This window comes from Musa acuminata, chromosome BXJ3-2, assembly GCF_036884655.1.
Source record: "Musa acuminata AAA Group cultivar baxijiao chromosome BXJ3-2, Cavendish_Baxijiao_AAA, whole genome shotgun sequence".
Taxonomy (NCBI): Eukaryota; Viridiplantae; Streptophyta; class Magnoliopsida; order Zingiberales; family Musaceae; genus Musa; species Musa acuminata.
Genome location: NC_088350.1, coordinates 17,766,155 through 17,788,551, shown reverse-complemented (window position 1 = coordinate 17,788,551; position 22,397 = coordinate 17,766,155). Strand labels below are relative to the sequence as shown.

The 22,397-nt window shown below is 40.1% G+C and overlaps 1 non-coding gene across 1 annotated transcript; it reads right to left on the bottom strand.

The window, feature by feature from the left end:
* Positions 1 to 21,758: 21,758 nt before the first annotated feature.
* On the bottom strand, positions 21,759 to 21,832 carry TRNAV-AAC (transfer RNA valine (anticodon AAC)). Its single transcript has one exon. It is a non-coding gene; the product is annotated as a tRNA-Val (tRNA).
* Positions 21,833 to 22,397: the final 565 nt, after the last annotated feature.

Genomic DNA, 22,397 nt, shown 5'->3' with positions numbered 1-22,397 from the left:
AAAGTCTGTTTGTAATTTGCATAGTCTATGAAGTATTTTCAAAAATATTTACTTATGAATCCCGAGTGAGGCGTTTTCTCTATCCCTTTTTCTCTTTTGTAGGTCCTAAGGGACCTTGGGAAGCTTCGGGGAGGCTGACTTTTGCGGACGGACACGTAAGAGTGCCGCACAACTTATGCAAAACTAGCTAAGTCCATGACAGATGGTAACGGAGTGGGACAAGCACTCATAGAAACACTTGGCATGCAAACGTGGGGGGACATAGTAGGGCTGCGTTGAGGGCAGTCAGCACACGCACGACCGTTTGGGGGAAAACGAGCATGGAGATATAGGGAAAAGGAGTCGCTCGGAGGAGCGGGCATCTGAGATTGGCATTCAGAGGAATGGCCAATCCTTCACACAAGAGTCACCACGAGAACAAGCAAGCTTGGAAGAATGCGAAGCGCACAAAGGTTGGAATGGTTGAGTTTGAACTACGGCTCAACGTTAACAACTATACTTGATGATGCTCAAGGTAAGCGAGATACTTGGTAAAGGATGAGACCATGTAAGGTGGATGATGGGATATAAAGTGGAATAACCTTTGTATATGAACAAGTATTAGAAAACCATAATACGCAACAGAATTAAATGAAATCACAATAAAATAGAACAACAAGATATAAGTGAAAAAACCCCTTCAATGTGAAGGGTAAAAATCACGGGGCAAACTAGAGATAATCCACTATAATAATAATGAATATACAAATCTCATTCTCTTGGCCAAAACCCTAGCAATAATTACAAGAGAATAACTGGGATTCAAGGATCACGTCACTGTGCTCAATATGTAAATCCTCCCTAATTCTCCTCAAGTAATCACAGTAAGAATCTACTGTAGGCATTGTCGCTATTTTCTTCCCTTTCTTTCTCCTTGGATTTCTATCTTTTTCTCCTCCTTTTTACTACTGTAAGGATCACTACATTGCTGCAGTTTTTCTCCCAAAAATGTAGCCACCTGCTCCTCAAAACTGCAGCCACCACACCCCCTTTATATTGATCTAGGGTTAGGTCAAAGGGGTGTGAGCTGTGGGCTGATAAAGCCCACCATGGGCTGAACCCACATTGGGCTATCAGCCTAACAACCTCCCCCTTCAGCCCATAAGGGAGGCTGTCCCATGACCCCTCAATGTGAAGCCATACTGACCAGCTGTCAGCATATCTCTTGTCTTTCTTTTGGTAAGGTCTTCATTTCATTTGGCATAAGTGTGGTTCTTTTGAGGAGCATCCATCTTTTCCTGCATAGCAACTAATCACTTCTCTTTCTGCTCACTTTCAACTGCTTCTTGGAAACTCTCTTGTTCACCTGCATCAGTAAGCATCACATACGCATCTGTCGAGTATCTTGTGGAAGGTTGACGTTGTCTAGAAGATCTTCTCAACTAAGGTTCTGCTGGAAGTTGCTCTCTAACTTTTTCTTGCTCAATATGTCCTATAGGTATATCAACATCAGGCTCTACACCATCTTCCTACACATCTCCCCTATCACCCTGATATACTGGAGGAGTAACTAGGTCACAATTTGCTAATCCTTCTGCAGAAGTTTTGGCTTGTGCTTTCTTCTTCAAATCCTCAAAGGTTTGATCTTCAAAGAAGACTACATCTCTGCTTCTAAACACCTTATGTTTTTTTGGATCCAAAGCTTGTAACCAAAATGATCATGTGAGTAGCCAAGAAAAATACATTCTTTAGTCTTACCATCCAGCTTGGACCTCTCATTCTCTGGAATATGTGTAAATACACGACAACTAAACACTCTCAAACGCTTGTAGAAAACATCATTCCCTGACCATACATACTCTGCCACATCACCATCTAGGGTTGTACATGGTGATAAGTTGATCACATCGACTGCAGTCCTCAAAACCTCATCCCAAAACCTTTTGGGTAGCTTGGCCTATGAAAGCATATATCTGATCTTTTCCATGATGGTGTGGTTCATCCTTTCTGCAATTGTATTATGTTGAGGTGTACCAGGAACTGTCATCTCATGTTGAATCCCATGTGACCTACAATAATCATTAAATAATCCTGTATACTTACCACCATTATCTGATTTTATGCATTTCAATTACCTTTCTGTCTCCCTTTTAACCTTAGCATGAAACTCTTTGAAGACATTAATAACTTGATCTTTGGTCTTCAAAGCATAGGCCCAAACTTTCCTAGAAAAATCATCTATAAAAGTGACAAAATAAAGTGCACCACTTATACCAAGAACATCAACAAATCCACCAGGAGTTTTTGTCCTCAAAAGACCACATACATCTGTATAAATACGGTCTAAGGCATAAATTTTTCTAGATAAAGCAGGACTAGCAAATGAAACTCTATGTGGTTTACTAGCCAAACAATCAATACAAGGGTTCAAATGTATACCTATGAGATCTGGTAATACCTTTCTCTTGGAAAGAGCTTGTAGTCCCTTCTCGCTTATATATCCCAATCGCCTATGCCAAACTCCATGCTAAAGTCTTTCTCTATAGCATTTAACTACTCACCATAAGCTTTACCCTGCAACCTGTATAAAGTATGACATTTTTTTCTACTAGCTATAACAAGAGAACCCTTACTAATCTTCTACTGCCCTTTGTGAAATCTGCTATCATAGTCTTCATCATCTAGCCTTCCAACTGAAATTAAATTCAGCCTTAGGTCAACCACATGCCTCACATCCTTAAGCACTAACTTGCAACCAAGGTTAGTCTTTATGTGGATATCACCCATGCCAATGATATCTGCTATGCCATAGTTACTCATCTTGATAACACCAAAATTTTCAAACCTATAGGTAGCAAAAAACTCCCTCCATGGTGTAGCATGATAAGAAGTACCTGTGTCAATCACCCACTCAAGATCTTGACGCATACAAGAAAAAATATCATTAGAAGAAGACAAAATCAAATAATCACCACCCCGCACTATAGCCGTGATATTATCTTTTGACTTTGTAGACTCCACTATTTTTTCCTTTTTTTTGCTCTTCTTAGATTACTTGCATTAGTTCTTGTAATGTCCTTTCTCACCATAGTTATAGCAAACAATATTTTTTCTTGATCTTGACTTGCTCCTACCTATGCATGAACTGCTTCTCGACTTTGACCTTCCTATGTTCTTTGAGATAAGTGCTTGTGAATCATTCTGAGATATTACTAAATTCTTTCTTCTTAACTCTTTATTCAACAAACTGCTTGTTACTTGACTCATAGTGACAACACCATCTGGCACAAAATTACTAAGGGAAACCACCTGTGTCTCTCAATTTTCTAGTAATTAACTAAGAAGTAACAATGCTTGCAACTCATCATCAAGAGACATTTTCATTAAGGATAACTGATTAGTAATACTTTGCATTTCATTCAAATGTTCAGCAATAGAAGCACCCTCTCTGTATTTTAGGTTCATAAGTTTTTTGATCAAAAAAGCTTTGTTGCCAGCTGTTTTTCTTTCATAGAGACTTTCCAACTTTTTCTAAAGAGAATATGTAGAAATTTCATTAGAAACATGATGAAAGACACTATCATCAAGCCACTATCGAATAAACCTAATTATTTTTTGATCTAACCTCTTCCACTCATCATCTGTCATAGTTGTGGGTTTTGCACTATCCCCCTACAAAGGTCCATACAAATCTTTGCAATACAACAGGTCTTCCATTCTTGGTTTCCATTTCATCCAATTGTTTCTATTCAAACTAATCATGCGAGAAACATTACTGGCCTCCATGTTCAAATACAAAATTAAATCATCAAAATCTTGCTCTGATACCAATTGATGGGATATAAAGTGGAATAACCTTTGTATATGAACAAGTACTAGAAGACTATAATACGCAGCGGAATTAAATGAAATCACAATCAAATAGAACATCAAGATATACGTGGAAAAATCTCTTCAATATGAAGGGTAAAAACCACGGGGCAAATTAGAGATAATCCACTATAATAATAATGAATATACAAATCTTAATCTCTTGCCCAAAAACCTAGCAACAATCACAAGAGAATAACTGGAGTACAAAGATCACATCGTTGTGCTCAAATGTAAATCCTCCCTAATTCTCCCCAAGTAATCACAATAAGAATCTACTGTAGATTTGATCTAACCTGAGATGAGAACACTACTGGATGATTGAGAACAGTCTCTCTATGTTGTCCTTGTTTTCTTCCCTTTCTTTCTCCTTGGATTTCTATCTTTTTCTCCTAATTTTTGCTGCTGCAAGGATCACCATGTTGCTATAGTTTTTCTCCCAAAAACGTAGCCACTTGCTCCTCAAAAACGTAGCCACCACACCCCGCTTATGTTGATCTAGGGTTAGGTCAAAGGGGTGTGGGCTGTGGGCTGATAAAACCCACCATGGGTTGAACCCACTTTGGGCTGTCAGCTTAATAGTGGAATGAGTTGCTCAGTGACCGAAAGAGTTGTGCAAAGCTCACAGTGGTAAGGGGAATTGCTAACTCATAGAATTTGATACTCGTGCATGGGCTTGTATGCGGACGATGGAATGTTCGTGGCCATTCCAAGGCGACCGAAACTCGGCGCCATGGGGCATTGAAACTTTCTCTTCGGCATATGAAGGATACGTCTGTAGGAGGCTGAAATGTGTAGTGAGTTCAGCATATTGCTAGGCCTTGAGTGGTGCAACGGGAGCTATATTAACGTGGAGTCGCAATCTAGCAAGTGCATTTGCAGGAGGCAGAATTATGCGTAGTTTGTTCAGCAAATCAGAGTAGTCCAAGGGGATGGTGGTCTCCGAAACGAAGAGAGATGTTGCTCCAATGGGATAGATATCCAAGAGGGATAAGTCCCGGCTCTCCAGAGGGAGAATCATGTGTAATAGACCGCACATGTTAAGAAGGAGTACCTCAACAAACAACAACTCCACGAAGCTCAATGGACCGAGCAAGCAGCGAGGAGTCATCACATGATCTCGCTTGAGAGAATACATTGGTGGATGCATTGCGAGATCAAGTGGGGGAGTGATCTAAGGCAACATAAATGAAGGCACACTTGGAGTCGATATGGAGATCGGACTCAAGGGAGGGCTGACCTGTGGAATGGTGGGCACGAGAGCCACCATTAACTCAATGCAAAAACGAGGAGCAGAGCAACTTAGGTGTAATTTGATGAAGTACCCAAGCCGCATGAAGGGAGCAAGCATAGAAGATGGAACATGGAGCGGAGGCATAGTACTTTCCTTAGATAGAGGTCAAGGATATAAACTCTTGCAGAGGCAAGAGCAGGATCATGTTGTTCCATGGGTCCTTCATTCTGACGGAGTGGACTCATCTTGCATGGTGCCAAAGACGAAGGGAGCTTCTGGGCATATGCACCTTATCTCGGAGAAGCATTTGATGGAGGAACTAAGGCGACTCAACTTATGGAGGCGAAGTTGGGTTCAGAAGGCCTTGGCACGGGGCAAGAGGACGCGGAGGCGGGTACTCTTGAAGAATATGCCACAGTGTTGCCATGAAGGAAGCGGTGCATAGCAGAGATTATGTTGGTAGGGGCAAAGGCCTAGGATCTAGACAATGGTGCACTAATTACAGTGAAGTCGGTGGACTTCGGGAGCTATTAGGCGACAAACTGTCCTAGAGCTGTGCTTCATCTAGGTGTGACCCAAGAGCGGGTGGATGAAGGTCGATTGCCAAAGGAGCGAACAAAATCGAAGGTGAAATAAACACTGCGATATATTGGCATAGGCCACATGAAGGGATCACAATTCGAGTTTATCCCACAAGGATCAAAATGCAATAGAGATGTCACTAGGAGGAGACATGGTGCAACAGATCGTGGTGAAATAGTTCGTGGCAATGCGATACACACTACATAGTCCCGTGAGGGACTAGATCATACAGAGGTGTGATCGGGAGCTACTGGAAGCTCCACTTCGGGGAACAACACGACGGCAAGAAGGGCTATGGATTCAAGGAGTGAAGGTCATGGTACCAGAGAGGCGGGTCTTCCATACGTGCATCAAATTTTACATCGGATGAAAGCCTTGGTCATCAGCATATGGGGGCTATGTTTCACCAAGGGAAAAGTTCAAATGCAAGTACCAGTGAGTCTCATGGGAGGGACTTGATCATGCAGAGGTATAATCAAAGTAACTAGAGAGTTGGATAGCTCTAGAGCCCATATTCTCTTAAGGGAACTCGGCAAGTCAGAGGACAACGTTGCTACCAAGGAAGCTAAGGAGAATAAAATCGGTACAAACCCTACAATGTGATGGCAGAGGCCATGCATGGGAGTCGCAGTCTGTCTTTCTATCAACCACAGGGAGCTGCTTGGAGAACACAGAGGTGTTGAAGCAGGGGGTCGAAAGGGGCGAGGAAGTGATGATGAGTCTAGAGGGACTTAGCTATCCAAAATGAAGCATCAGTTAGAATGGAAATGGACTCAGAGAAGTGCCATAGAGATATATCTACTGATCATTAAGAAAAGGGATACAGATGCGAGGTCACGGATAGTAGGGCGATGGGCATGGCAACGCCATGGTATCACAAAGGCGGGATTTCTGTGAAAGTAATTGATCCCTTGCTCTCATGGAGGGAGAGCGCTTGGTCGTAAAAGGGGCTGAGGAGGTGGAGCATATAGAGGCAAACTCCAAGTACCGAGACAAAGCTAAAGGGCAGAGGCCAAGGAACTTTATAAAACCGGTGTCAACGAGCTTCTTATCAAGATAGCCGAAAGTAAAGGACTTCGGGTCATGCAAGAGTGCATGACCAAGGAATGAAGCAGGTAGTACGTAGTGTTGTTGCTAGTCATATGTGCCCAGCTAGCCAATCACGTGAGTGACGGCACCTGTGACTTGATACATAATCTTTTTGCTTATTATATTTTGGTGTATATCACTTTATAACAATTGCATATGTGCATATATATATTGTGATGTCCTTGGGTTTGTGCAATGGGAATCGGATCGTGATGAGATCACGATAATGAGATTGATTCACCTTTAAACACATATCCTAAATAATCCCGGTCATAGGTTACTCGAGAGGGACATCGTGATAATCGGATAGACTGGTGTGCTGTATACCCGTCGATATGATCGATGCAGTTGGTCTCATAGCTACTCGTGTAGGGACACTAGGGATACAGTACAGGTGCTCATTGAAGAATGAGTTCACTGATTGATCCGCTTACGGAATGCTGGATGGTTGATGATGCCTTATTGTCAGACAGCGATTCCGTAGTCCTAGTGGTGTATCTGGTCCTTAGACTTGAGACACCAAGGATGTCCTGTATGAGTGCTCCACTCTTTGATACCAGACTTATACGTTTGGCAGTCCCAGATCTAGTACAGCTGGTCATTGGGAGTGGTAGTCGACCTTACGAGGGCTATTGAGTGTCGACAGAGGATCATCCACTCTCGGCGTCATGAGAGGAATATCCCATGTGTTCTTGCTCGGACAAATCCCTAGCCAGAGTCATTCGGGTTGAGAGAGAAAGAGTTCTCCGGGAGAATCCGATTAGAGCGAGACTTGAGTAGAAACCGTATGGGTCTGACAGCACCATGCTCGATATACGGTCTCTGGGATATTAGATGGATGAGGGACTATAGGTACATGGTAACTGAGGACAGATAGGTCCAATGGATTGGATTCCCCTGTATCATCTGGGGACTACGGCGTAGTGGCCTAGTACGTCCGTAGTCGATGAGTCGAGTGAATTATTACAGAGATAATAATTCACTGAGTTAGAAGGAGTTCTGACAGGTATGACTCAAGGCCAGCTCGGTATTGGGCCAAGAGGGTCACACACATATGGTAGGCATTGCGATGAGTAGAGGTTCGGATATGAGATATCTGACGGAGCCCTTATCTTATTGGATGCAGATCCAATACCCACTAGGGAAGGACAAATTAGGGTTTGACACGGGATCTCTATAAATAGGAGGGATTCACAGCCTCATAGGCTAGAGTCTTTGCTTGCCTTTCCTATTCTCCTCTCCCTCTCCACCTTAGAGTAGGCCTGGAGTTTTGAGGAGGGTCGTCGCAACCCTGCTGTGTGGATCACCGCTAGAGAGGAGGACGCTTGACCTCCTTCACCCTCTCCTAAGGATCTGCAAGGAAACAGGGATATACGATCTCCCTAGGTAACACAATCTCTATATGCAGTTTTGTGTTTTGCGGATTTTTGTGCACCAATCTTCGCACGACGACGAACATTAATCTTCGCACGACGACGAACATCTTTTTGGGAATCGGGGATTTTTTGTTTTCTTGTTCTTCCGCTACGCATATGATGTCGCCCCCCATGATTTCCCAATAGTGGTATCAGAGCCAGGTTGTTCGTGCGAATGATTGGTTTTTGAACTGCGTGTGTTATGTTTAGGAAGAATTTTGACGTCAAAATCGTTGACGCAAAAGCGAGGAAGGGCAGCAATAGTTGCTGCCTTCGATCTGCATGCCTGCTGCCACCTACAGCGGCAGCCGCAGCCAGGCAGCACAGCGCCGGCGCATGCGCAAGCGCTTTGCCTGCAGCAGCCGGCCGGCGGTCTGCTTGCAGTAGGCTTGCGGCCGGCGAGACTAGCAGCCCACGGGCAGAGGCGCCGCAGGGCAGCGGCGCCTGCCGCCGCTGCTCCCGCGGGCGAAACCCCCCCCACAGGGGCGGCCGCCCGGCGGTACAGCACCGTCTGCGGAGGCAGCGGCGCCCGAAGGGGGCACCCACCCGCAGCGGCATCGCCGCCAGCGGGCGTGCCGCCTGCAGGCGAGGGCAGTGCCCTCGCCCCGCCGCACAGGCCGCCGCCGCCACCCGCCGGCAGGGTGGCGGCGGCGGCAGCAGCGAAAAGGGGAAAGGGTATTAGGGTTTTCTGGGCAAAAGACAGTTTTGCCCCTCAGAATTTGAGAAATTCTAGTTTCTGTCCTTTGTCCAAATTATGAAAATACCCTTAGGAATTGAGAAATTCCCTACATGTCCCTGATTTCAGAAAAATATTAATTAATTAAAAGGTTTAGTTGATTATTATTTTTATTATTATCTAGTAGTCCTACATGATGATGATTATTTATACATGTGATGTATGATGTGTGGACGGATGATCATGGACCGTGTGATGTGTGTACTTGTGATTATTATTATTGAGGTCTGCGAACCTACATTATATTTCTCGTTTATTGTCGGGCCTGCGTGCCTATGATTAAGTTGTAATCACATGAGGAGGCGCAGCGGGAGCATGGATGCGATAGCGGGACCCACGAGACGGACGATCGTGATGCATGGAGATGCATCAAGATGTCGACGGAACCGACGAGGACGAGATGGACGATCACAGGGCATGGAGATGCACCGTTGCACACATAGATCTTGATGTGAGTGATTAGGCCTACTGGCTCGGGCCTAATCATATTAGGTTGTGGTCCATGATCATCTGATGTGATTGCTTATACACATACTAGATATGTATATATATTTGCATGCGATGTAGATATATATTAAATATGTATATGTGTGACATGTCATATTAGGAGACCAAATTATAGAAACATCTCTCGATAATATTAAGTCGGTAAACGTGAGGCAATTAGATTGACCCACGTGGCCTTCCATCGTTGAGTAGGAACCGATTCCCGGTGTAGGTTGAGTTGGTCGAGTCCCTCGAGACTCACCTATATCACGATTCGTTATCTTGCTTACGATATAGAGATGTCACCGGTGACCTAAGGGCATGGTATGCTTGGTCGAGTCCCTCGAGGGTATATCATCAAATCAGACTCATCTTGTAACGAAGGTGTTGACTTAACCGAGCATCATGGTTGGTCGAGTCCCTCGAGGCCATGGTGATTCGGAGGCCGAACAGGACGGGAATCATAAGGAGTTGTGATCGGCAAGAGTTGCCTACCTTTTAGGCTTAGTGTGATTGGTCGAGTCCCTCGAGGTTACACTAAGACGCTGATTGGATCCTGATCCCCACTAGAAGTCTGCCGGAGACTTCCGTTTCACGTGCTGAGGGTGTCGCGTGACTCGTTAGTAAAATAGTGGGAGCATATTAAGATAGAAGTCCATATCTTGATAGTTTATTTCTTGCAAAAATCTGCATGTTATTCATTTCTACTACATCTTTATTCTCAGAAAATGTCGCTTTCAAATCCCTTACGTGACATACTTGATGTCAACCGCCTCACTGGTCCAAATTATACGAATTGTCTCCGTAACTTGAGAATTGTTCTCACAGCGGAGAAAATCGTGTACGTCCTTGATACAGTGATGTCTACGCCCGAAGAAGGGGCAAGCGAGGATGAGATCGCTCGCTACGTGAAGTACATTGATGACTCCACTCTTGCTTAGTGCTATATGTTGGGCTCTATGACTCCAGAGTTACAGAGACAACATGAAAAGATGGATGCCAGATCCATTCTCCTACATGTCCGCAAATTGTTTGAGGAACAGGGAAGGACTCAACGATATGAGATATCCAAGAGCCTTTTTCGCGCTAGGATGACTGAGGGGACACCGGTTTAGAACCATGTCCTAAAGATGATTGAGTGGATAGAGAAACTCACAGGTCTAGGAATGGTCCTAGAGGATAACTTGTGTGTGGACATTGTGCTTCAGTCCCTACCAGATTCCTTTTCACAGTCCATAATGAATTTTAATATGAACAAGCTTGAGGTGACTCTCCCAGAGCTCCTCAATATGTTGAGGGAGGCAGAGAGTACTATTAAGAAAGAGAAGCCAGTTCTCTACACTGGTGAGACCAAAAAGAAAAGGAAAGCAGAAAGGTCCCTTAAGAAGGGAAAGGGCAAGGGCAAACAAGGTAAAGCAAAGGTTGCTAAGAAAGACCCAGCAAAGGACAAAGGCCAGTGCTTCCACTGTGGTAAAGATGAGCATTGGAAGAGAAACTGCAAAGAGTACCTTGCAGAAAGGGCGAAACAAAAGCTTGATGAAGCTTCAGGTACATTCATGATCAGTCTCCATTTGTCAAACTCTTATGATAACACATGGGTATTGGATACCGGTAGTGCTTATCATATATGCAATTCGTTGCAGGTTCTAGCAAGGCCTAGGAGACTAGAGAGAGGCGAGATGGACCTCAAGATGGGTAATGGAGCAAAAGTTGATGTATTAGCTGTTGGCGAGATTGCCCTACATCTGCCTAGTGGAGCTTTTATTGCATTAGATGCATGTTATTTTGTTCCTTCTATTATCAAAAACATTATCTCCATTTCATGTTTAACAGTTAGTGGATATAAATTTGTTTTTGAGAACAATGGTTGTTCGATATTATTAGATGATAAGATCATCATGAAAGGAACATTGCATAATGGTTTATTTATGTTAGACACCACTCCACATATCATAAATGTAAATGTGTCCAAAAGGAAACGAGATGAGTTGAACAGTGCATACCTGTGGCATTGTAGGCTAGGTCACATCCATGAAAGAAGGATTCAAAAGTTGCTAAATGATGGATATCTAGATCCATTCGACTATGTGTCATATGCAACTTGTGAGCCTTGCATTCGTGGAAAACTGACCAAATCTCCATTTAGTAGAACTGGAGAGAGAGCCAATGAGTTGTTGGAACTCATACATAGAGATGTATATGGACCCATGTCAACTCATGCCATTGAAGGTTACTCCTACTTCATTACATTTACTGATGATTTCTCAAGGTATGGATATGTGTACTTAATGAAGTACAAGTCCGAGGCTTTTGAGAAATTCAGAGAGTATAAGAATGAGGTGGAGAACTAGACTGGAAAGAGTATCAAAACTCTTCAATCAGATGGAGGAGGTGAGTACTTAAGTACAGAGTTTACTCAGTTCCTCAAGGACCATGGGATATTATCCCAATGGACACCTCCTTACACACCTCAGCTCAATGGTGTCTCTGAAAGGAGAAATCGTACTTTATTAGATATGGTACGGTCCATGATGAGTTTTGCTGACCTACCCATCTCATTCTGGGGATATGCCCTAGAAACCGCAGCTTACCTTCTGAACAGAGTTCCAACTAAGTCGGTAGTGTCTACACCATATGAGATATGGAACGGGAAGAAGCTTGATCTTAAGGTTGTTAAGATTTGGGGCTGCCCTGCCCATATTAAAAGACACAACCCCGATAAGTTAGAATCAAGGACAGAGCGATGCAAATTTGTGGGACACCCCAAGGAAACTTGTGGGTATTATTTCTATCATCTCGAGGACCAAAATGTCTTTGTAGCTAAGAGAGTAGTGTTCCTTGAGAAGGAACACATTCTTGGCGGAGACAGTAGGAGAATGATAGAGTTGAGCGAGGTTGGAGAACCAAGCTCAAACACCACTCTACAGTCCGAGTCTGTTCAAGTAACTAATACATAAGTTTTAACTTTACGCAGGTCTGATAGAGTATCTTATCCTCCTGAGAGATATGTGGGACATATTAGAGGAGAGGATGATGAGGATATTGATCCTCAGACCTACGAGGAGGCTATTATGAGTATAGACTCCGGGAAGTGGAAAGAAGCCATGAATTCTGAGATGGATTCTATGTACTCCAATAAGGTTTGGAACCTAGTTGATGCGCCCAAAGGTATTGTATCCATCGGTTGCAAGTGGATCTTTAAGAAAAAGATCGGAGTAGATGGAAAGGTAGAGACCTATAAAGCAAGGCTAGTGGCTAAGGGGTATCGTCAAAGGTAAGGTGTTGACTACGACGAAACTTTCTCACCCGTAGCAATGCTAAAATCCATCAGAATTCTATTGGCTATTGCAGCACACTATGATTATGAGATCTGACAGATGGATGTGAAAACCGCATTCCTCAACGGGAACCTCGAGGAGGAGGTGTATATGATGCAACCTAAGGGATTCGTGTCCAAGAACTGCCCAGATAAGGTGTGTAGGTTGCTTAGATCTATTTATGGACTAAAGCAAGCTTCCCGAAGTTGGAACATAAGATTTGATGAGCCAATCGGATCTTATGACTTCGTTAAGAACGAAGATGAGCCTTGTGTATACAGAAAGGTAAGTGGGAGCGCTATCACCTTTTTGGTGTTATATGTGGATGACATCCTCATCATTAGGAATGACGTAGGAATGCTATCCACGGTAAAGACTTGGTTATCTAGACACTTCTCCATAAAGGACTTAGGGGAAGCATCCTATATCTTGGGGATTAGAATCTATAGAGATAGATCCAAGAGGATGCTTGGCTTGTCCCAGTCCAAGTACATAGAAACCATTGTCAAAAGGTTTGGCATTGAAAATTCTAAGAAAGGGCGAACATGGATATGATACCTTATGCCTCAGCAATATGGTATATCATGTATGCCATGCTATGTACTAGGGCTGATATAGCGCATGCTCTGAGTGTCACGAGCAGGTATCAGGCGGATCCAGGCTTGGAGCACTAGAAAGCAGTAAAGTGTATCCTTAAGTACTTGAGAAGGACTAAGGATCTTTTACTAGTATATGGAGGTAATAGCCTTAAGGTTGAAGGCTTCACTGACTCAAGTTTTCAGTCTGATGTCGATGATAGCAAGTCGAATTCAGGGTATGTGTACACCTTGAATAGAGGAGCAGTGTGCTAGAAGAGTTCCAAGCAAGATACCACTGCTGACTCGACCACAGAGGCGGAGTACATTGCTGCATCAGATGCAGCAAAGGAGGGAGTCTGGGTGAAAAAGTTCATCACAGATTTGGGAGTCGATACAGATAGCGACAAGTCAACTTCCTTATATTGCGACAACTATGGGGTGATTACTCAACTAAGGGAACTCGGGTATCATCAGAAGTGTTCTGAGGAGGTTCCAGCTTATAAGAGAGATCGTAACCCGAGGAGATGTAGTAGTGGAAAGAGTTCCATCCGAAGATAACATTGCAGATCCATTGATAAAGCCGTTGTCTTAGATTGTCTTTGAGCGTCACAGGAGTCTGATGGGGATCAGACATATAGGTGATTGGCTTTAGGTCAAGTGGGAGATTGCTAGTCATATGTGCCCAGCAAGCTAATCACGTGAGTGATGGCACGTGTGACTTGATACATAATCTTTTTGCTTATTATATTTTGGCGTATATCACTTTATAACAATTGCATATGTGCATATATATATTGTGATGTCCTTGGGTTTGTGCAATGGGAATCGGATCGTGATGAGATCACGATAATGAGATCGATTCACCTTTAAACACATATCCTAAATAATCCCGGTCATAGGTTACTCGAGAGGGACATCGTGATAACCGGATAGACTGGTGTGCTGTATACCCGTCCATATGATGGATGCAGCTGGTCTCATAGCTGCTCGTGTAGGGACACTAGGGATACAGTACAGGTGCTCATTGGAGAATGAGTTCACTGATTGATCCGCTTACGGAATGCTGGATGGTTGATGATGCCTTATTGTCAGACAGCGATTCCGTAGTCCTAGTGGTGTATCTGGTCCTTAGACTTGAGACACCAAGGATGTCCTGTATGAGTGCTCCACTCTTTGATACTAGACTTATAGGTTTGGCTGTCCCAGATCTAGTACAACTGGTCATTGGGAGTGGTAGTCGACCTTACGAGGGCTATTGAGTGTCGACAGAGGATCATCCACTCTCGGCGTCATGAGAGGAATATCCCATGTGTTCTTGCTCAAACAAATCCCTAGCTAGGGTCATTCGGGTTGAGAGAGAAAGAGTTCTCCGGGAGAATCCGATTAGAGCGAGACTTGAGTAGAAACCGTATGGGTCTGACAGCACCATGCTCGATATACGGTCTCTGGGATATTAGATGGATGAGGGACTATAGGTACATGGTAACTGAGGACAGACAGGTCCAATGGATTGGATTCCCCTGTATCGTCTGGGGACTACGGCGTAGTGGCCTAGTACGTCCGTAGTCGATGAGTCGAGTGAATTATTACAGAGATAATAATTCACTGAGTTAGAAGGAGTTCTGACAGGTATGACTCACGGCCAGCTCGGTATTGGGCCTAGAGGGTCACACACATATGGTAGGCATTGCGATGAGTAGAGGTTCGGATGTGAGATATCCGACGGAGCCCTTGTCTTATTGGATGCAGATCCAATACCCACTAGGGAAGGACACATTAGGGTTTGACACGGGATCTCTATAAATAGGAGGGATTCACAGCCTCATAGGCTAGAGTCTTTGCTTGCCTTTCCTATTCTCCTCTCCCTCTCCACCTTAGAGTAGGCCTGGAGTTTTGAGGAGGGTCGTCGCAACCCTACTGTGTGGATCACCGCTAGAGAGGAGGACGCTTGACCTCCTTCACCCTCTCCTAAGGATCTGCAAGGAAATAGGGATATACGATCTCCCTAGGTAACACAATCTCTATACACAGTTTTGTGTTTTGTGGATTTTTGCGCACCAATCTTCACACGACGACGAACATCTTTTTGGGAATCGGGGATTTTTTGTTTTCTTGTTCTTCCGCTGCGCATATGATGTCGCCCCCCATGATTTCCCAACAGTTGTACCTTTGTAACTCAATAGAGTAGGCGGCAGAGTTGATGGAGAAGATGGTACAATCCCAGAGGCGTCCAAATCTATTAGAGAATTACTCTAAGTTGGGGTGAAAACTTCCTGTATTCCAGAAGTTCGATGGTATTGAGAAGGTAAATTACAGTAACTAACTCAACGCAAGGAGTGCAAACACTTCCAGTGCTTCATAAGCGTGAGCAAAGAGCAAGCGAAGGCCAGTAACCAGCTCGATGCATGGAGTATAACCTCGAGAAGGCGAGCGAAGTCAAGTAACCTTTGCCTTCTCAACTCTTAAGAGAATAGGTGAAACCGAGTACCCCGATTCTCTTATCTATCCAACAGAGAAGCTTTGCAAAGGTTCAAGGACCTTTCAAAGATAATGGAAGACAATAGTTGTCAAATCCTCACCAACGGTGGTCAGTGCTACTGAGAGTAGATTGTCCGGTTCATTTCCCAACAAAATGCCAATCGAAAGTGGAAGTGATGCAAACCTACTTGGAAGTGACAACTAAATGAAAGAAGAGTCGATAGACATTTTATAGAGGAAGGACCCAAAACTTTAGAAGTTTGCGAGGTGATGCTCGTTAAAACTCCAACAAGCATCCACCCAGTTCAAGTAGGATGAGGCATTTGAGAGACTGGCACATAGTTAGGATGATCTTTTCCTTCATCTGGAGGATCCGCAGGAACCAACAGGGATCAACACAACTCAGCCAACCCCACACTAGAGTCAGAGTCATTGGCGAGTTGACTCAGTATACCGGATCAAAAGTTCGACTACTCAACAATAGCAGTGGAGAGTAGCTGGGAGCCAAAAGGCGCATTGCAGTTGCAGCGAAAGATTGACGACTCAGCAAAGGCGAGAAGTTGTAGTGTCAGCAAAGGCTTTGACGAGGATGTCGAAGGAATAAGTAGGGGAGAATGTCATAGATAAACTTCTAAACAGGATGTGTGATATAATACATATGTATGACCGTGTCTTTTGGTATGTTCATGCTTTACATAACATGTAGAGGGACAGCCGAAGGCTTAATAGTCCTATTTTAGTTGGGTTTGGTGGCCGCTTTAGGCTTGTAAATAAAGGTTATATCATGTAGACACTTGAGAGAGATTTTCGATCTGTAGTGGACTATTTTGACCCTTTGTTGTGCAACTGTTCAGAGCTTGTAAAGTTTGTTTATAATTTGCATAGTCTATGAAGTGTTTTCGAAAATGTTTGCTTGTGGAACCCGAGTGAGGCATTTTCTCTATCCCGTTTTTTCTTTTGTAGGTTCTAAGGGACCCTAGGAGGCTTCAAGGAGGCTGACCTTTGCGGACAGACACGTAAAGGTGCCGCACTATTTAGGCAAAACTAGCTAAGTCCGTGACACTATGTCGTAGGCCCTAGACGATATAGGGGGAATCCAATCCTTTTGGACCTATCTGTCCTCAGTTCCAGTGTACCTATAGTCCCTCATCCATCTAATATCTTAGAGATTGTATACCGGGCATAGTGTTGTCATGCCTAAACGGTTTATTCTCGAGTCTTGCTCTAATCGGATTCTCCCGGATAACTTTTTCTCTCTCAATCCAAATGACCTTGGCCAAAGATTTGTTTAAGCAAGAATATATTAGATATTCTTCTCATAATACTAAGAGCAGATGATCTTCTATCGACACTCAATATCCCTCGTAAGGTTGGCTACCACTCTCAATGATCGGTTGTGCTAAATCTAGAACTTCCAAACCTATAAGTCTAGAATCAAAAAGTGTAGTACTCATACAAGATATATTTAGTGTCTTAAGTCTAAGGATCAGGTACACCATTAGGATGACGGAATCGTTGTTTGATAATGAGGTATCATCAACCATCCAATATTCCATGAGCAGATTAATCAGTAAACTCATTCTCCAATTAGCACCTACACTATAGCCATAGTATCTCCACATGAGCAGCTATGAGACGAGTTGCTTCTATCATATTGATAGGTATACAATACACTAATCTATCTAGTTATCTCGATATCCCTCTCAAGTAACCTATGACCAAGATTATTTAAGGTCTGTGTTTAAAGATGAAGCGGCCTCATTATCGTGATCTCATCTTGATTCGATTCCTATTATACAGATCCATGGACATCACCGTGCATGTCATATCACACGTGCATCGAGCAATATAAAATAATAAAATATTAGAATAATAATAAGCAAAAAAAGTGTATGTCATATCACATATGTCATCACTCATATGATTAGCTTGCGGGTGCACCTATGACTAGCATATCCAATATTCATTAAGCCAAGGGTTATTGAATAAAAATCCAATCCCCAAAAAGAAGGATCCAACTCTATAAATAGGAGTTGGGATTAAAAGAAATAATAGCTAGACCTCTACTATCGCCTCCTCCATCATCTCCTCTCTACCTTTTCCTCCAACTAACTATCCACTCTTTGGTGTGAGAGGATAGTAAGAAAGACCAATCCCTCTTTCGTTACTACAGTGTAGTAGTGCGTGCATGTAAGGAAAGAACGCGTTGCACAAGGAGGTGTGTCGTCGCTGCATCCGTTATGTGGAGTACCAGTAGAGAGGAGTTTATAAGAGCTCCTTCATCTATGGACTGAGATCTACAGTTTTGGGGATATACGATCTCTCCTAGGTGAGATCTCAACCACTTTATGCAATTACACAGTTTTTATCGTTTTTGAGTTTTATACTCCTGATCTTCATACGATTATTTAATAAATCTATTTTTAGAAAACTAATTTTTATTTTTATTTTTCGTTACACATATGATGCTCTCTATAATTTTCTAATACAAACTATATACATCTAAGTAACTTACTGACAATACGAATAGACATCTTTTCAAATAGCTAACAAAATGACACTTGTTTAAATTAAATCTTTATATTCTCTCTTCCACTAATACGATCCTCTTAGAAATAAATGAATAAACTATTATTACCTGATTATACTTATTCAAAATTTTGAGATCATCAATCAATGATGTTAATTACCATAACAATCTATAGTTACTTTGATAATATATATATATATATATATATATATATATATATATATATATATATATATATATATATATATATATATATATATATAGCACATAAATTTAACAAAAATACATCACTGATTCCTCATTTTCATATGGATACAATGCTATCATCCACATTTCCAAATCGTTACGGCTTGGTCCTTCATAAAAAAAATGCTTTCTTGTAAGATACCTAGAAGATCTAGATACCTTCATATCAATAATTTCTTCAATATTCAATAAATTAAAAAGAAGAGATACATCTGACATAGAAAATGGTAGTTCGACTCTATTTACCAAAAACTTATCAATTTCATACCATCATTATATAATTGTTGAAGTTAATCCATGAGATATGATTATATCAAAGATATCTAGGAAATGGTCAAATAAAGTACTTTTTATAATATCTAAATGATACTTCCTTGGTAATAATAAGACCAATTTTCCTCGACTACATTTAATAGTGTACTAAGGCTTTGTCCTATAACAATTGTTTACAAGGGCTTTTTGACCTCTCTTCATCATTCGAATGATCTAATCGATAAAATTAATAAATTAATAATTATAATTTAAATAAAATTAAATATAAAATATTGTAAATAAAAATATACCTATGCTTGTGTCAACATTCTTGTAGATAGCTTTGGAATTTCTACACATATAATAAATGTAGAAATAAATAAATCTTTTAGAAATAAATGAATAAATAAGTGTAGACACTCTTTTAGTTTATGAATAAAAAATAAATAAATCTTCAAAATAATCTTCAGAACATGTTCTTCAAATAAAGATATATTAGAAGAAAGACCAAAAGAAAAAGTCAAATATCAAGGGAGAGATCAAAATAACAAAGACCATGTTCGATCAAATAAGGGTAAAAGAAACTCGAATGAAGGTAAAAAAGAAACCCGTTGATGTTTTTACTGTAAAAAAATTAAACATATTGAAAAACATTATTGTTACAAAAATAAAAATCTAAATGTTTCTCTCTGCTCTTATTGTAAAAAATATGGTCATCTTGAAAAAAATTGTTAGAACAAAAATCAAACAAATTATTATAAGGAAAATAATAATGAAAAAGGGATGAAGAAAATATTTTCTTTATAACATCCGACGAGGAATATTCTAGATTTGCTTGGTTTTTAGATAGTGGATGTATTAATCATATGACAGGGAACAAAAATTTATTCTAAAGGCTTGATTATTTAATCAAATCTACAGTATAGATGGGAAATGACAACAAGGTTCAAGTAGAAGGAAAATGAATAGTTGTTGTGAAAACGAAATTTGGTAAAAAATTTATTAATGATATGATGTTTATTCCTAGTTGAAAACAAAATCTCATTAGTATAGGGCAACTAATAAGAAAAAGATATTATATTATTTTTTATGATGAAAAATACTTGATTTATGATAAAAATTTGGAAAACTAATAACAATTGTGAAGATGACAAAAAACAAAGTATTTCCCTTATTATCTTTGGATTTCTCCTTACATGCTACTATTACTGATGAATAAACATTATAATATAAAAGCTATAATCATCTAAATTTTTATGGGTCTATACAAACTATCTTATATAACAAATCCTACATAACAAATCCTACAGTATTCACACTGATGAGAAGATGGCAGTATTCACACTGATGAGAAGATGGCTTAGAACAAAACTAAAGTTGATGAAAGTTCTAATGAGAGCAATAATTAGCCATAATTCAAGAAGCAAAAAGTTTTAGATTATGTTCCATCTACTGCTAGTAAACCTATTACAAAGATTGCAAAAAAGAAGAGCACCAGTAGTGATGAAGATGAGGATGATAGCTTTGAAAAAAGTTCCAATGATAATTATTCAAAAGGGCAATAAGTTAAGAAGTGTCAAGCATTAAAAGACAATAGTCATTCTCACAAGTCTTCTAATAAAAGTGAAAATAAGCAACCATTAAAGACTCCGAAGAAGGTTAAAGATGTAAAATGGTGGATGCATCATCGAAGACCAATTTATCGATATCTTTACAAAAGCTTTTGTAAATTTTTTTTTTCGAAGACAACTTCAAGTTACAACTATTTGAATTAAGAGGATGTGTTAAGATTAAATCATATAGTTATAATTAGATAAAATAAAAGATAAAAATTTAGATTTAAATAAATAAATTAGGGTGAAAATATTTATTGGGATACAGTAAATTTTTATTATTTTAAAAAACTTATGGAAACACCTATAACAAAGGTCAAGACCTCATGTGATTTCCTTTTAGAAAATTTTAAAATCTAATCATGATCATTAATGGACACATTAACTGAATAAAGCATATTATGATTTAATCATAGCCCTATGCAAATTTATTTGGGTTTCTATCCAATGAAAATGTTACAAGGTTGACTCAAGGAATTATCCACATAGGTTTATCTTTCTTTCTATTTTAATGATCTTACTATAGGATGGATCCACTTCCTGATGAAGTATTTTTTTTATTTTTAATAATATTGATAGATAGACATTAGGCTAGATATCAAGTTGGGATGAAAGTCAATTGGTAAGTAGCTAAGGTTTTGGCACTCCTATAGACTTAAATTATCCATTTTATTATGATGAAAATGATAATAGTGGTGATGTCTTTGAAAATAAATTGACTAAAAAAAGAATACAAGAATAGGTTGAAGGCAAATTTAACCATAATATTTATGATGTCTTATATGTTGTTGGTGAATGAGTTGTTTTAAGTGAGGATAGATAATACCAAACAAAGTACTTGTTGATTATGATTATAGCAAAATAATGATATATTGTTAAATACATAAATTTCTTTAGTTGAAAACATCTTATAAAACAATTATATAAGATAAAAAGTTGTTCATGTAGGCATTTTGAGAATTTATGTTCTCATGCTATTAGGGGTAGGAATGGTAATCTATATTTCTTTTGTAAAGATTATTATAGAGTTGACACATACAAGAAGAGCAATAATGATAAGATTTTTCTTTCAAGAAGTAAATAATATTGGATACAATGAGAATGAGAATATGATCGTATCATATTATCTCTAAGAAGCATCGTACAAGCTGGTAGAAGAAAAAAAAAAAGAATTGAATCAGCACATGGCAAGATAAAAAATAAATGTTCAAGATATGAACAATTTGGATACAATTGTTGATCATGTAAATTCCCATATGTATCATCAATTTGAGGGCAATGCCATTTAGATAGGATTTTTTGGTGAAACAAGTTAGTTAAAACTTAATTTTAGTGACAAAGAATTTTAACATTTGGCGTCGCCCGGACTCGAACCGGAGACCTTCAGTGTGTTAGACTGACGTGATAACCAACTACACCACGACACCTCTAAAATCAATCTTAATTTTAATGACTTATATGATTATATTGTAACATATCTTAATATATTCTAATTGTTTGGTTGTCCAAAGTTGAAGGAAATTCTTTTACTTACCCAAAAAAAAAGACAAAAAGAAGTTGAAGGAAATTACATTGGAACTGTAAGTTGCAGTATATTCTCTATTCTAATTATTTTGGACCAATTTAGAATTTCAAATCTCAAAAAATATTGCATGGATCCATTATCTTTTGGTGGAAATAGAAAAATATAGAAAAAATTAGAAATTGGCACATAGTTAAGATGTTGAAAAATAAAAAAAAATATTTAAATTAGATAAATGGTGACATATGCCCATTGGGAATAAATTCAAAGCTTTCATAAAAAATTTTAGATGAATAATGGGGAACAATATCAAACAAACAAATTATCTTAAATGGAAAACATATTATAAAAGTTCATCTTAGTTTCAATCCAAGTTTTTCAGAAGATTTCAGATTATTTTAACCAAATCTCCTATGTGATACACTATTTTTGAATTAACCTAAAAAACAATATATCACATCTGAGATGCT